This window comes from Thamnophis sirtalis, unplaced genomic scaffold (assembly GCF_051295495.1).
Source record: "Thamnophis sirtalis isolate CommonGarterSnake01/CBP01778 unplaced genomic scaffold, rThaSir2_p1.2 scaffold_12, whole genome shotgun sequence".
In the NCBI taxonomy this organism is placed as follows: Eukaryota; Metazoa; Chordata; class Lepidosauria; order Squamata; family Natricidae; genus Thamnophis; species Thamnophis sirtalis.
In genome coordinates this window covers 52,500,088-52,511,384 of record NW_028261392.1, presented here as the reverse complement: position 1 = coordinate 52,511,384, position 11,297 = coordinate 52,500,088, and the positions used below count along the sequence as shown (strand labels likewise).

At 43.8% G+C, this 11,297-nt stretch overlaps 1 pseudogene; it reads left to right on the top strand.

Moving 5' to 3' along the window:
• The first annotated feature begins 4,968 nt into the window (after positions 1-4,968).
• Positions 4,969-10,405, top strand: LOC148043339 (E3 SUMO-protein ligase KIAA1586-like; annotated as a pseudogene).
• Positions 10,406-11,297: the final 892 nt, after the last annotated feature.

The following is an 11,297-nucleotide window of genomic DNA, read 5'->3' as shown; positions in this document are numbered from 1 at the left end:
AGTGGTGCGCTCGGTTAAGGACGCATTACGTCGCCTTGGCCCTGGTAGTTGGCACACTCGACTTGCCACGTTCTTGCTAGTGCAACATACTACTCCGTGCCAGATTGTACGTCAAGCTATCAAAATGTGAATTCCACTGTGCATGGTTAGACTACTTGGGTTACCGAGAGTCAAATGAGGGAATAGAGATGGACCCAGCCAAAGTGCAAGCCATCTTAGGCTGGCAACCCCCTCGCACCCACAGACAACTACAAAGTTTCCTAGGTTTTGTGAACTTCTACAGGCAATTCGTCCCCTCCTTTGTGAAAATTGCCAAACCCCTAACAGATCTCCTAAAGACAGGGAGCCCAGGAATGAAACCACATCTGGGACAACCCCTACAGTGGGACCTAACCTGCCAAGAGGCATTCAAAACACTAAAATAAATGTTTGCAAAGGAGCCAGTGCTGAAGCATCCTGAACCAGAGCAACCTTTCGTGATCCAGGCAGATGCCAGTGACATGGCAGTGGGAGCAGTGCTACTCCAAAGAAACAACCAAGGAAACTTACAACCCTGCACCTACACCTCCTGCAAGCTCACAGACACAGAGAGACGATGGGCCACATGGGAAAAGGAGGCTTTCATAGTGAGATGGGCACTGCTAACCTGGGGACATCTGTTGGAAGGGAGCCACAAACCGTTTGAAGTTTGGGCCGACCACAAAAATCTGGAGACGCTTAGGTACATACACACGCACACGGACAACTTTTATCCTTCAGGTTTATGATTATTTATTGCTCAATAGTTTTGCCCCAGTTATACATACACACAAACATACACCAGAGCTGGTATTCAGCCAGTTTGCACCAGTTCATGCAAACCGTTAAGGGAAACTTGGCCCTGATCGCTGAACCAGAAGCAACCTCTGCCTAACCACACCCCATGCCCAGTCACCTCTTGCTCGCCCAAACCGCCGGGTCGCCACTCGCTCACCCCACCCGCCTGCTCAACACTCACTCACCCTGCCCATTCCAGCCCTATATATATTGTCTTCGCTTCACCACACAGCCCAGCTACTTGCCTCGCATCGTCAGTCACTCCTCATATGAGCTGATCTCCCTGGCGGAACTTGCTTGTGCATGCACAGTCTGCTTCGTGGCTTGCCTGCCTAAGAAGATTTCATCTTCTGCAGTGCCTGCATCCCAACAAAGCTGCCTCCTCCTGCCTACAGGTAAGCACTTGCTATCCCCCCCCGCCCACTCCCAGGGCTCACATAGGTCGTGAAGCTGCTGGTGTTGCAGCCGCATGGCTGTGGCCTTGCTTGCTGCTGCCCCATCACTGTCCCCAGGCTTGCATAGTTTGCAAAGCTGCCAGGGCTGCTTGCCACTGTTCCTCCCACCATCCCTGGGCTTGCGTAGGTTGTGAAGCTGGTGGTTCTCACCTGCAGACTTGCTTGCCTCCCCATCCATCCCTGGGCTCATGTAAGTTGCAAAGCCACCGGCGCTGCAGCTGCATTGCTGCAGCCTTCCTTGCCACAGCCCCATCCCACCCCACTGTCCCTGGGCTCACATAGGTTCCAAAGTCCTCAGTGCTTGGCTAAGGCCTTGCTTGCCACCCCCACACCATCCCCAAACTCATGCAGGTCACAAAGCCACTGGTGCTCCAGCCGTGTGGCTGCAGACTTGCTTGCCACCGCCCCACCCCTGTCCCTTGGCTCACATAGGTCACGAAGCCCCTGGTGCTTGGCTGCGGTCTTGTCCCCCCCCCCCCTAATTCTCAGGCTCATGTAGGTTGTGAAGCTGCGAACTGTGCCCCTGAGTGGCTGTGGCCTTGCTTGCTGCTGCAACCACATTTTATGTGAATCAATAAGTGTTTTTATATGTTGAGATTTGTGCAGCTTTGTGAGCTCCTGCAGCTTGATGGGTTTTGATGTGTTTCTGATTCCCCTGGGTTTTGTTTCCCTGCTTTCCTGGATTAATCTTGGTCCCAGGTCTTTTGTATTTCCTACCGTGGGGGTTAATTCTGCCAGGAAAGAGGAAAAGGGGAGTTCCAGGTGAGTTATTTTTAGCCTGATACCCCTTATATTAATGGCTGTGTCAGCCTCTGCCTTGCTGCTGCTTCGGCTGCCATTGAAACGGGGAAGGGAGGGCAGGGTATTTGGGATGGGAATCATTATGTGCTAGAGGAATATTCTAGAAGCTGTCCTGACCATCTCATTGCCCATGTGGAGGAAGGGAGTTTCCCGCCAAGGTTAACTGTCCAGCATTCCACCCTGATGATGTTTTTTGAAGATATCCCCCACCTGACAGTTGGGTGAATTATTATTGGACTATGGACTGGGGTGCCAAGGGGAGGGGATTGACCTATACATGATATTCATTGCTTTCGCGCCCAATTAACCAGACTCAGCTTTGCTTTGCTACTATTCGTTTGTAATTAGTAAAAGTACATTTGATTTCAAACAAATGAAGTTGAGTGGTTTTCTTTCCTGATTATTAAATGAAGCAGCACCTGACAATAAGCTGAGTCTCACCTCGCACCCAACCTGGAGCGAACACCTTCCGAGGGGGGTGCCCTCACAGAAGGAAAAGAAAAATGTCTTTACATGAAAGCGACCAGGAAGAAGAAATGGGTGCAATGGCAACACCACCTTTAACAGAAATGCTGGCCGACCTGAGGGTGGAGGAACCTGCTGTTCGACCCAGGTGGACTTGGGGTGTGGGACAGAAAGAGGAACCTGAGGAACTACTAACTGGAGTCATGAGGAGGAGACCCAAAATGCTGACTGGCGTGGCTCTAGGGAGGAAGACTGCAAAATGTCCCAAGCCATGAAGCTCCTCGAAGAGACATGGAGTGAACGCCGTGCTCGAGAGAGTGCTGTGGAAAGGGATTCAGCAGAGGAGAAAAGGTACCCGTTGCTTAGCTTAAAGGAGACTGGGGGGCCTGAAGGGGTGTGTGCGCAAGAAAACCCAGCACCGACCTCTCCCCCTGTGGCTAGAGACATTCCGAGAGCGGGGGGGGCAGGTGACGCCGGATGGCTAAGGTCCCACCCTTAAGTGTAAAGTATGATGGAGAACCTAGCGGTTTGGGGCTGTTTATTATTCAGGTCTAGAATTATATGCAAATATATGGTCCTGATCTGGATTCTGATGAATCTAAAGTAAGAATGGTGTTAATGGCCCTAGAGAAGAAAGCAGCTGACTGGATGGTCGGATTACATAATAGTAACTCCCGCTCCTGAGGAATTTTGATGACTTTATGGCAGCAATGGGGAGATATTTTGATGACCCCCTCACCGAGCACCGAGCTAGGTTAAAATTTACGACCCTCAGACAGGGGAAAAAGACTGTGCCTGAATATGTGCAGGAATTCTAAGAGTTGTCGGCTTATATGAGGGGATGGTCTGAAGAAGCCTTGTTGGATCGATTCGCAGATGGCTTGAATAGAGATATTTACCAGCAGTGCGTAAACAGACACATTCCCCACCACTTGGAGCCTTGGTATGAGAACGCTGCAGATATTGAGCTTGATTTGACTAGACTTCATTGCAAGGAAGAGGGAGAAGTTGAGGATTCCCCTCCCCCACCAAACCCCCCTCCCAAAGGGTGAAAAAGGGGGTAGAGGAGGTTTCACAGGCAAAGTCAAACCCTCCGCTTGTTTCCGCTATGGAAAGGAGGGGCACCGTGCTGTGAATTGCTGAGTCAAGCTGACCCACTCCTCTCTGCCCCCCCCAGAAGGAGAGGAAACCTGAGAAGGCTCCCTGCAAGAGAAAAGAAACCACTTTGGGTGGGGAGGAGACTTCTCAACGCTTCGAGCCAGAGGAGGGAGGAAACGGGAGTCCCAGCTCATCTGACGATAGTGACTATGAAGATGTTGACCGCTGGGTAAGTTCCCGCTCAGGGCCCATGCTCATCCCAGTTGAGCTTAGAGTGCCCTCTTCTGGCGCAAAAGAGAAACTTCTAGCTCTTTTATATTCTGGTTGCTCACATTGCATAAGCCCTGAAATAGTTGAGAAAATGGGCTTGAAACTGAAAGCTTTGAAAATCCCTATTGCTTTTTGCCAAATAGATGGCTCTATTGCGGGGGGTGGTCCTGCTCATTTTTCTACTGAACCCATCGAGATGTGGATGGGAACCCACCAGGAAGTAATAACTTTTATTGTGGTCCCAGGGATGGACCGCCCCCTTATTTTGGGACTCCCTTGGCTCCGTAGGTGGAACCCATGCATTAATTGGAGAGAAGGGTGGTTACGGATCCGGACTGCCACACCCCCTGAGGGGAAAATAGAGGCTCCAGAGTCTGCTAATACTGTCCCCACACTGGCGGCCAGGGGCCAGGAGAAAATTGAGGGGGAGGAAAGAATTCCAAAGGAATATTGGGACCTCAAAGATGTTTTTAGTGAGAAATCTTCTGATAAATTACCCCCTCATAGAGCCACAGATTGCACCATTGATATTTTACCTGGGGTGAAGCTCCCAAAACCCCAAATATATTCAATGACCCCTAGAGAGATGGAGGAAATGAGGAAATTCATTGATAAAAACTTGGAAAGGGGCTTCATTGAACCAGCGAGGCCCAAGGTAGCTGCACCAGTATTGTTCAGAGAAAAGAAAGATGACTCCTTCAGATTATGTGTTAATTTCAAAAATTTAAACTGCATATCTGCCCAGAACCTCTACCCTTTACCACTGATGAAGGACATGCTGGCCCAACTAGGGAAGGAGAGGATTTTCACTAAATTGGATCTACGGGAAGCATACTATCAGGTCAGAATTAAGGAGGGAGATGAATGGAAAACTGCTTTCAACTGCCCCCTTGGTTGCTTCCAATTTTGAGTCATGCCATTTGGCCTCCAGGGGGCGCCAGCAGTCTTCATGCAACTGATTAATGAGGTTTTCCATGACCATCTTTACAAAGGCGTAATGGTCTATTTAGACAATATCCTTATTTACACGGAGACACGTGAAGAACACGTGAAGCTTGTTCGCATGGTTCTGAAGAAACTCCGGGCTGCAGAACTGTATGCCAAATTGTCCAAGTGCGAATTTCATCAGGAAAGGATTGATTACCTCGGCTATCGAATCTCCCACAAGGGGATAGAAATGGACCCCGCTAAGGTCAAGGCTGTCACCGAATGGGAGGCCCCATGTACAAGTAAGCAATTACAGAGGTTTTTGGGATTTGCTAACTTCTATCGTCAGTTTATTCCCTCATTCGCTAAGATAGCTCTCCCTATAACTAACCTCCTTAAATCAAAAGGAGGAGCTAAGCCCAAACCTAGCAAACCATTGGACTGGACTATGGAATGTCAAACTGCTTTCAAAAAGCTGAAACGCCTCTTTGCAGAGGAACCTGTCCTGAAGCACCCAGACATGGACGCGCCTTTTGTGGTCCAGGCTGACACCAGTGATGTGGCAGTGGGGGCGGTACTGCTTCAAGCAAATAGCCAAGGTAAATTACAACCCTGCGCTTACACCTCTCGCAAACTGATTGACACAGAAAGATGTTGGGCTATTTGGGAGAAGGAGGCTTTTGCTGTTCGTTGGGCTTTAACAACCTGGCACCATTTTTAGAGGGCATCAAACACCCTTTTGAGGTGTGGACTGACCATAAAAATTTGGAGGCGTTGAGAACCCCCCAGAAAACTTTCTCCTAAACAGATGCACTGGGCTCAACATTTCAATAGATTCAATTTTACTTTGAAATACATTCTGGGAGGAAAAATTTTTATGGCTGATGCTTTGTCCAGACTTCCACAGTACAACTGTTCAAAGCTCAGTGTTGTCCAACCTGTCATTCCCACAAAATGCCTGGCTGCTCCTGTTGTCACTAGAAGTCAAACAACTTCAAAATTGGAGGTCACAAAAGACTTTATCTCTGACCTAAAGAAGACCCTTGCAAAGGATGACTGGTTCCAACAACACATGAATGAATGCACTATAAAAGATGGATTGGGGCAAAATTATACGTCCCTGTGTCCATTAGGATCATCATACTCCAACGGGCTCATGACTCTCGCATGGCTGGACACTTTGGTTTCATCAAGACCCTGCATGTTGAAATAGCCAGCCCCACCGTAACTATGAATGTTGTGTATTTTAAATTGTTGTTTGTCTATTTGTTTATTTATCCCCTTCCTTTGTTTATTGTAAGCCACCCGGAGTCCTTCGGGAGTGAGCGGCATACAAGACCAATAAAATACAAAATACAAATACAAATAATGCATCTCGTTAAGAGGCAATTTTGGTGGCCTTCATTGAAAAAAGACATTGAGAGTTATGTAGCTAGTTGTCCCGGCTGTGCCGCGGCGAAACGCCCTCCGGGAAAACCCCAGGAATTGCTCCAGGCGGTAGCTCACCAGTAGTCCCGTGGAAGGAGATCTCTATGGATTTCATTGTTGAACTTCCAGAAAGTCAAGGAAACACAGTTATCTGGGTTGTTACTGACTTATTCTCCAAGCAAGTTCATTTCATTCCTTGCTCCAAGATCCCTTCCGCTAAATCTCTCACTAAGATGTTCATCTCACATATATATCGCTTATGTGGGGTACCCGACCGCATCATTTCAGATAGGGGTGTTCAGTTCACCTCCCAATTCTGCAAGGAATTCCTAAAACAGAGTAGCTCCACCCAGGGGTTAAGCTCCTCCCACCATACTCAGACTAATGGGGCCTGCGAGAGGACTAATTCTGTGCTGGAACAATATCTACATTGTTTCATCAACTACCAGCAAGATGATTGGGTGGAATTGTTGCCTCATGCTGAAGTGGCTTACAACAATTCCGTGCACAGTAGCATTGGCTTTACCCCTTTCTGTGTGGTATACGGGCAAGATTTTGTGCCCATTCCAGAGATTCCTTGCAAGCAGCTGCAAGTATCTTCACTATCCGAGTGGAGTGGCCACCTTCGGGAGGTGTGGCCTTTGACACTCCGGGCTCTAGATGCTGCACACCGCGCTCATAAGAAACATGCTGATAGAAAACGGACTAAGCCCCATGAATATAAAGTTGGTGATCGGGTTTATTTATCCACTAAGTTCCTTCAAACGACTCAGAAGTCGAAGACGTTGGGCCCCAAATATGTTGGCTCGTTTCCAATTATCAAGATCATCAACCTTGTCTCCGTCTGCCTCCAGTTACCTAAGCACCTCAGTCGAGTTTATCCTGTTTTTCATGTTAATCTCCTGAAGCCTGAACTTGCTTCTTCGTTGAGGGCTCCTCTTCCGCCTCCACCCACCCCACTTTTGATAGAGGGTGAGCAGCATTTTGAGGTCCGTGAGATTTTGGACTCTCGTAAACGAAGGAACCGGGTCCAATACCTTGTGGCTTGGAAGCATTTTCCCCCATCTCACACTGAATGGGTTGATAAGTCCCATGTTCAGGGTCCTCGTCTGCTCCACAAGTTCTACTCTGCCTACCCTACCCTTAAGTGTTCCTTTCAGCTGGTGTTTTTGTCTGGGGTTTTCTTAAAGGGGGAAGGGTTGGCTTGAGTCTTGGCACTGTTTTCTGAGGTTTCTGGTGCTGTGAGGTTTCTGCCACTGTCCTTTTGAGGTTTACTTCCCACAATGCCTTGATGGTTTTTATTCCAGTGGCTTTGTCTTTCCTGTCCTTAGGATTAGGGAAAAAACTGGTTTTATCTGCAGTCTTTTAAGGGGAAACTGTTGTTATTCTCTTGGTGTTTTCCTGGAACTGTCCTAGTTTGCAGTGTCCCACAGCTATCTACACATTAATAATGATCAAATACTAATATTTGCTTATCCATTTTAGTGAACTTTCCTCATATAATTGGCGTTTTCTTTTATACTTTTTAACTTTTGTTTCTGTTAGTTAGCCATTGATAAAACAAATCCCATGTTAAAAAGTATTCCAAGCCTTCTCCTTGATTTTAATTGTTAATTTATTCATTTCTTCACATTCTAATATTTTTTATTCATTTTCATATCTTTGTTTTTCCACCGTTGTACAAACACAATTCTAGCAGCTCTTAACATGTGTAAAATATGTATTCCCTTTAAAATACCCAACAAAATATTTCTGGTTTTAAATCCATATGTTGCTTTACCATTGTTTCTAACCATGACATCACTAACTCTTGAATACCTACTTGACTTGAATACAAGCTGACCAAAATGCTGAACCTAATTCATATATTCCTGCTTTTTTGAACTGAGGAATAAATTTCAGAAAAGAAATTAAATATTGCTCTGTGAATGTACCTATGAAATTCATTCTTCTTGACCTAATTTCTTAGATGAAAAACTATATCTTTCTTGTTTGTTCGACCCCAATCACATCCTGAAAAGACTGTACATTGTTGGTTGAAAACAGAGATCCCTTACATTACCTGTAGTCCTCAGCTTACAGAATTGGCCTTGGATGATCCAAAACCATCACAAGCACCACAAACACCACTACAAGCACAACCACTTGAACTTGGAGAAAGCAGCAAGCCAATCTTGGAAATTGAAAGTAATCTTCCTGACTGCTGGACATTGCATCAGTATAGCAACTTTCAAGAGAAATATGAGGAACTAGAAGTTTCAAACAAAAAATTAGGTTGCAAAACATGACTTCGGAAAAAAGAAAGGTGTTCATGTATCCAAAGAATGGAAACATTTCAAGATTGAGGCAGCAGGAAAAACTAAAGAAGTACAAAAAAAGACAGAACATTTTTCATCAAAAGCTCACACAATTTGCACAGAGAACTTAAAACAAAGGGAGCAGGATGCTATAATAAAAGGAATTGATAAGATGTCTGAAAAATATTTAGGTACCACTTGTAGAATATTCAAAAAAGTTTACAGCCTGGCAAAAGACATAGAAGATGCAATAGAATTGCAAATTGAAAATGGACTAGATATGGGCATAGGATTACATTCATGGTCAACTGCAGTGAAAATAGTTGATTTCGTTGTAAAAGAAATTAAAACTGAAATGTTTACTAGCATTATTGAACAGAATCTGAAAATATGTTTGATTATTGATGAAGCCTCAATGCAATCATGAAAAACAGATGTGATAATTTTCGTAAAAGTTGAGGATTCAGATAACCCACCAAAATTTTTTGTTGAGTTTGTTGAATTGGAAAAACAAGATGCAGAGACAATACGTTGTTCAGTTCTGGAAAGTTTACATAATGTTGGGTTTACTAAGAACTACTTACAAAAATATTTAATAGCATTTTGCTCTGATGGTGCCAGCATTATGCTTGGAGAAAATCTGGTCTGAGCACTAGAATAGCAAAAGAGCTTCCAAACATCATAATATGGCACTGCTTAAACCATTGCCTTCAACTTGTTTTAGATGACACCATAAAGGAAATTAAGCAACTAAATCATTTTGAAATATTTATTGACAAGGTATACACTACTTTTCATAAATACTATAAGAGGCAAATGGAACTTTTCAAAATATCTGAACAATTTGGAATTGAAATTGTATAAATTGGTAGAGTTTTGGGACCAGGATGGGTTGCCTGTAGTTTAAGGTCAACCCTAGCTGTGTGACATACTTATCCAGTGCTACATCAGTATTACCATGCAAATGAAAAATACTCAGGTATGGCTGCCCATCTTGAAAATACATATTTTATGACTGATTTCACATTGATGATTGACATTCTAAATGAAATTCTCTTCTTTCAAATGCACTGCAAGGAAGAAATACAGACATCATAACGGCTGAAAAACTTGTGCTGAGAGCAATTAAAGCATTTGAAATGCTTAGAAAGGGAAAGGGTCCGTACCCAAAAAAAAGATTGATGAATTAATTACTTCAGAAATCTTCAAAAATATAAAATTTGTACAAAATCATTGATTTGTTGGACTTCCTCAGGAAAGACTTGTTGAAAGCACCATAACAAATTTGAAGAAAAGACTAGTGGATTGTGAACATTTAAAAACAGGTAGCCAATTGCAAGACATGAATAAATTATGTTTTCTCAATTTTTTGGAGCCAGATTACTGGAATATTGAAGTAGTAGTAATTCCATGGCCCGAAGCTGAAGAACAATTGCTTGAATTTAATGGCATTTTTAATTATGAAATTAATATGAACGATTATAGAGATTTCATAGAAAATGTTTTAAAAGATTCAAAGAACTATGCAATTCCTGAGAGTATTAAAAAAGCTAAAATATTGTCAGAACAATTGCTGTAAGTTCAGCAGAAACGGAAAGGGGTTTTTCAAAAAATGAACTGCATATAATCAGAACACAGAACACTGTTTCCAACATAACCAACCTGATGACCATTAGTGTAATTGGCCTACCTCTAAAAGAATGGGACCCTATTCCTACCATCAAAAAATGGTTAAGAGCACAGCCTCACACAGCCAATGATCCGAGAGTCAAGATGAAGAAAAGTGCAAGTGAGGAGGGTGCCAATGAAAGAACGATGTGGAAACATCTTAAAGTTAAAGACAAATAACACTTTTATGTAAGTACTTGTGTACCTCTTTTATTGTTTTATTTTTATTTAAGCAGTAAGTGCAAGAAATTAAAAACTTCCTTTTTGTATAACTCCTTTTTGCAGGTCATTCATTAGTGATGTTGATGACACACAACACTTTTATCATTTTTATGTAAGTACTTGTGTGCCTCTTTTATTGTTTTGTGTACTTGTTTTATTCTTATTTAAGTAGTATGTGCATGAAATAATAAACTAACTTTTTGTAGGTCATTCATTAGAGCAAAGAAGTCAGTGACATCGACATGGCCATACCACCTGGTCACATGACCACTAAGCCATGCCCACCCAATCACATGGCCACAGACCATGCCCACCCAGTCACATGGCCACCAACCCATACCCATCCCAGTCACATGACCACCAAACCACGCCCACCAAGCAAGTTACACCCACAGAGCCAGTAGTAAAAAAAATTGAATCCCAACACACACACAGAGAGCTTTTATCCTTCAGGTTTACAATTATTTATTGCTCAAGAGTTTTGCCTCAATTATGTATTCAATTAGCTTCTTCCTGCCTTGCAAATGAATTTGACTATTGCCATCCATTTCTTTCTCCCTGCCAACAAAAGTTTGTGTTATCATTTATGAAAAATCAATGTGTTTCATGTTGTTCGGAAAAGAATGCTGTTCTGTCCAATAGCTGTAAATGAGAGGACATTTAAGCTACAAATCTTTGTCACTGAAGCATGAAAAAAAACATTGGTGTTCCTGCTGGAAAACAGCATGGTTTCTAAAGGATGAAGTTACCTCATTGTAGGTCCACACCAAATTATTTACCTGGAGGAAAAACCAGAGGGGGAGAAAACTTTTCACATAACCACTTAAAATCACAGTATGGAAAGAAAATA